This window comes from Rhinopithecus bieti, unplaced genomic scaffold, assembly GCF_001698545.2.
Source record: "Rhinopithecus bieti isolate Rb0 unplaced genomic scaffold, ASM169854v2 scaffold_19708, whole genome shotgun sequence".
Lineage (NCBI taxonomy): Eukaryota > Metazoa > Chordata > Mammalia > Primates > Cercopithecidae > Rhinopithecus > Rhinopithecus bieti.
The window spans coordinates 5,214,319-5,220,569 of NW_016810765.1; positions in this window are offsets into that span (position 1 = coordinate 5,214,319).

Here is a 6,251-nt window from a genome sequence, read left to right on the forward strand (position 1 = left end):
GCCTGTTGTGGGGTCGGGGGAGTGGGGAGGGATAGCATTAGGAGATACACCTAGTGTAAATGATGAGGTAATGGGTGCAGCACACCAACATGGCACACGTATACATATGTAACAAAACCGCACGTTGTGCACATGTATCTTAGAACTTAAAGTATAATAATAATAATAATAATAATAATAAATTACTGTATCCTAAATCCTTAGTGATTGATTGCTCAAAAAAAGTTGAAATCATAAATGCTACATCTGTTAACACAGGTTGGTTTTCTCCTGTGAGAACACTGGATACTAAAATCAGCAGGCACTTGTAGTAAAAAAGGATAGACCATGAACACATATTAGCCTTGTGTTCCTCCTGAAAATATGAGATACCAAAATTAGTAGACCAATAAAAGTCAAGAGATTGTGGAAGTCATCAACCATAGAAAGGTTTTGTTACATGTCTGGAAAACAAAAAGCGAACTGGAGGGGTAATTAATAAAACAATCAAGAAGAATATCTTAAGAAGCAACCGCACAAAGTCAGTCTGTTTTTGCTGAACCTTGCGTATAGTCAAAGGCAGAAGTGTGTGAAGAAAGTGAACCTGAAAGATTCAATCCTGGACCCTGATCGGCTACCTGGGCCTAAATCTAAAATACAGCCAAGCAGCCATTGGCTGACTAGAGGTCACATAGGTACTTTGAATTCCCTCAAAATCCACACCATTTTAACTTTGGAACTTTCAGAGCTCAACTGAACCAACCAATTAGAGCTTGCCTGCCTAAGCCAATCAGGGCTCAGCTGTATGAACCAGGCAGGGGTTGTCTGCATCGGCTAATTAGAGCTCAGTTACATCAAACTATTGCAACTCAGCTGTGTTGACCAATCTGAATTAAGCGTTTCTAACCTTTCATTTGTGTAAATGGACCTGAATGGGAACCTAGACAGAAAATTTCTGCTCTAAAACTCAAGCCTTCCTTGTAGGTTGAAACGTGCAGCCTAATATAAAACCCACCAAAAGAATTACATGGGGCTATAGAAGCAAAGTCAGAAGATTATACTCTCATGCCTGTAATCCCAGCACTTTGGGAGTCTGAGGTAGGTGGATCATGAGGTCAGGAGTTCGAGACCAGCCTGGCCAACATAGTGAAACCCCATCTCTACTAAAAATACAAAAAATTAGTCGGGCATGGTGGCGGGCACCTGTAATCCCAGCTACCCGGGAGGCTGAGACAGGAGAATGGCTTGAACCTGGGAGGAGGAGGTTGCAGTGAGCCAAGATCACGCCATTGCACTCCAGCCTGGCTGGGTGACACAGCAAGACTCTGTCTTAAAAAAAAAAAAGATTCTACTCAGCATTCTCTACAGTCACACCCCCTAGACCCTAGGAAGAGGGGTGAGGGTAGAAAGGGAAAAAGAAAGAAAGAAAGAAAAAAAAAAAAACAATAATACTATTATTATAGGGAAAGAAAGAAGAAAAAGAAGAAATAGTACCTGCATGGAAATAATTACAAAAGTTAGAAGTGCCAGTGTCTCCAGATGAGAAGAAACCAGTCAAATGATTTTGGAACCATGAAAAATCTGAATGTAGTGACACTACCAAAGGATTATGCTAGCTATCTATCAGTGGATGGAGATTTAGTTAGGTTTGATTCTTAACCAAAATGGAAACTCAGAATTAACAGGTGAATAATTCAAAGCATGGAATGCAAGGAAACTCAATGAGATCCAAGACAAAGCTGGAAATCAACACAAAGAAACTGCTAAAGCAATCCGGGAAATGAAGAAAGAGATAAACATCTTAAGAAAAGGCCAGAGCTTCTGAAATTGAAAATTGTACTTAAGGAATTTCAAAGTACAATAGAAAACTTTATCAATAGACAGGATCAAGCAGAAGAAAAAATTTTAGAGCTTGATAACCAGTTTTTGAACTAACCTAGTGTGACAAAATAAAGAAAATAATGTAAAAGATGAACAAAGTCTTCAACAAATATGGGATAATGTAAAGGAACCAGACCTATGAATTATTGGTAATTCTGAGAGAAGAGAAAAAACAAATAACTTGGGAAATATATTTGAGGGAATAATTCAAGAAGACTTACCTAATCCTTCTAGGGAGATCAACATGCACATACAAAAGTCCAGAGAACACCTGTAAGTCACTATACCAAATGAACATCACCAAGGCATATGGTCACCAAACTATCCAATGTCAATGCTAAAGGAAAATCTTAAAGACAGATACAGAAAAAGGGCAGATCATGAAGAAAGGCAACCCCATCATTTTAACAGCAAACTTCTCAGCAGAAACCTTACAAGCCAGGAGAGATTTGGGGCCTATTTTCACTGTTCTTAAAGAGAAGAAATTCTAGCCAAGAATTTCATATCCTGTCAAACTAACCTTCATAAACAAAAGAGAAATAAAATCTTTTCCAGAAATGCAAGTGCCAAGGGAATTTGTTACCATCAGACCTGGCTTACAAGAGATCCTTAAGGGAGTTCTAAACATGGTAATGAAAACACAATACCTGCTACCACGCAGACATACTTAAGTACATAGCCCGCAGACCCTATAAAGCAAAAACCCCATAGAGGCCGGGCGCGGTGGCTCAAGCCTGTAATCCCAGCACTTTGGGAGGCCGAGACAGGTGGATCACGAGGTCAGGAGATCGAGACCATCCTGGCTAACACGGTGAAACCCCGTCTCTACTAAAATACAAAAAACTAGCCAGGCGAGGTGGCGGGTGCCTGTAGTCCCAGCTACTCGGGAGGCTGAGGCAGGAGAATGGCGTAAACCCGGGAGGCGGAGCTTGCAGTGAGCTGAGATCTGGCCACTGCACTCCAGCCTGGGTGACAGAGCAAGACTCCGTCTCAAAAAAAAAAAAAAAAAAAACCCATAGAAACTATGAAGCAAACAGCTAACAACTTCACAATAGGATAAAAACCTCATATATAAATGTTAACCTTTAATATAAATGGGCTAAATGCCCCAGTTAAAACGCATAGAGTGGCAAGTTGGATAAGAAAATAAGACCCATCCATCTGCTACCTTTAAGAGACCCATCTCAAACATAATGACACCCATAGGTTTAAAGTAAAGAGTTAAAGAAAGATTTAACACACAAATAGAAAACAAAAAATAGCAAGGGTTGCTATTCTCATATCAGATAAAAAAGACTTTAAACCAACAATAGTAAAAAAAAAAAAAAAAAAGACAACAGCATTACATAATGATAAAGGGTTCCGCTCAACAAAAGACTTAAATATCTTAAATATATGTGTACCCAACATTAGAGCACCAAGATTCATAAAACAGGTACTTCTAGATCTACTGAAAGCCTTAGACAGCCACACAATAATAGTGGGGGACATCAATACCCCACTAAAAGCATTAGACAGTTATCAAAGTAGAAAACTAACAAAGAAATTCTGGACATAAGCTTGACACTTGATGAATTGGACTTAATAGACATCTACAGAATAGTCATCAACAACAAAATACACATTCTTCTCATCTGCACGCAGAACATAATCCAAGATTGACCACACACTTAGTCATAAAGCAAGTTTCAATAAATTCCAAACAACTGAATTCATACCAACCATACTCTTGGACCAAAGTGGAATAAAAATAAAATCAGTTCTAAGAAGATCTCTCAAAACTACACAATTACACGGACATTCAACAACTTTTTCCTGAATGACTTTTGGGTAAACAACAAAATCAAAGCAGAAATAAAAAAAATTACTTGAAAGAAATGAAAACAGAGGTACAACATACCAAAATCTCTCAGATATAGCAAAAACAATGTTGAGGAAAGTTTAGATATCTAACCTAAATACTTAGATGTCAAATTAATAATCTACTACCACACCTAGAGCAACTAGAAAACAGAACAAATGAATCCCAAAGCTAGTAGAAGAAAAAAATTCACTAAAATCAGAGCTTAATTATACATAATTGAAATGAACTATTCTAAAATTTATATGGAACCAAAAAAGAGCCAGAATATCCAAAGCAATTCTAATAAAAAAACAGAACAGTCCAGAGGCATCAAATTCCCCAACTTCAAACTATATTATAAGGCTACAGTAACCAAAACAATATGGTAGTGGCACAAAACCAGACACATAGACCAGTGGAAAAGAGCGAAGAACCTAGAAATAAAGCTGCACACCTATAGCCATCAGAAATAAGCAATGGAGAAAGGACTCCCTATTCAATAAATGGTGCTGTGATAGCTGTCTCACCACATGCAGAAGAATAAAACTGGACAAAATTAACTCCAGATGGACTAAAGATTTAACTATAAGACCTCAAGCTATATGAATCCTAGAAGAAAGCATAGGAAACACAATTCCAAACAGGGGCCTTGGAAAAGAATTTACGACTAAGTCCCCAAAAGCAATGGCAACAAAAACAAAAATTGACAAGTGGGACCTAGTTAAACTAAAAAGCTTCTGCTCAGCTCAACAGACTCAACAGGCAACCTATAAAATACAAGAAAATGTTCACAAACTATGCATCTGACAAAGGTCTAATATCCAGATTTTATAAGGAACTTAAATTATTGAACAAGTAAAAAACAACCCCATAAAAATTAGCAAAAGACATGAACAGACACTTATCAAAAGAAGACATACAAGGAACCAACATACATGAAAAAAATGCTCATCATCATTAATCATCAGAGAAATGCAGATTAAAAACGTAATGAGATAGCATCTCACACCAGTCAGAATGGCTATTACTAAACAGTAAAAAAAAATGACAGATGTTGGTGAGGCTGGGGAGAAAATAGAACACTTATACAGTGTTGGTGGGAGTGTAACTTTGTTCAGCCACTGTGGGAAACAGTTTGGAGATTTCTCAGAGAACATCAAACAGAACTACCATTCAACCCAGCAATCCCATTACTGGGAACATATCCAAAAGAAAACAAATCATTCTACCAAAAAGACATATGCCCTCACATGTTTATCTCAGTGCTACTCACCATAACAAAGTCATGGAATCAACCTAGGTGCCCATCAGTGGTGGAGTGAATAAAGAAAATGTGGTACATGTACACTATGGAACAATATACAGCCATAAAAAAGAAATAGAAATCATGTCCTTTGCAGTAACATGGATTCAGCTGGAGGCCATTATCCTAAGCAAATTAATGCAGGAACAGAAAAACTAAATACTGCATGTTCTCACTTATAAGTGGGAGCTAGACCTCAGGTACTCATAGACATAAAGAAGGCAACAAATAGACACTGGGGACTACTGGAGGGGTGACAGAGGGAGGATGGGCAAGACTTTAAAAACTGTTAGGTACTATGCTCGGTACCTGGGTGATGAGATCATTTGTACCCCAAACCTCAGCATCACACAATATACCCAGGTAACAAACCTGCTCATGTGCCTCCGAAATCTGACATAAAAAGATAGAAGCAACACCAAACCTAAAAACCATCCTAGTCCTTCTCTTTGTTGTCTGGAACACTCCTTTGTTTTGTACAGGAGGCTATAGTTTCCAAACTATTCATTGGAATAAAGTCTCTTTCCACCAAATTCCTTGTTCAGAGAACTTTTGTTCATAGGAGAGGAGTGTGTAGTGACTGACAGCAAGGAGACAAATGGTATTTTAGAGGAAAAATGTTTATTTAATGAACTCCATAGGTCAGGAAAGTCCAGAGGACCCAGTATGTCACCATGTTGACTCTATATGACTTACAATGGATTGTTGGTGATCAAGACAGGAAAAGGGCAAGTAAGAGTGTCAACCACAGTTTGCCAGCTATGGTTTATTGTCACTACCACAATTCCATCCCAAACCGGCCAACCCCAGGTTCATTTTTTATGATTGAAAATTGTTCTTTTTTCCTCAAAAAAAGAAAGAGGTGATTTTTTGTGGAATATCCTTGTCCAAATTTCCTTGTATTGTCCTGAAGTCCAAATATGCATTATATGTTTAATAATGTTTTTCCTTTTTGAAGAAAAAATGAAAATAATATGATAGTAATTTATTATTTGTAAGTAAGTCTGACATATGATTATCTTTCTTTATAGTTCCTCTAGGAAATCTTTGTCCAAAATTTGTACCAGTTTGTTTTGTTCCAGAAAACAAAACCAAGAGATTATTCCTAATTGAACTCTCTCCAAATGATAGCAAGGAATTATGGTAAAATGCCATAAATGTAATCCATTTATGCCCTGGTTAGAAAGGGCTTATAATATTTCTCCTCTTTTCAAACAGAATTTGGGTCCGAGCAAAACTTTTTGT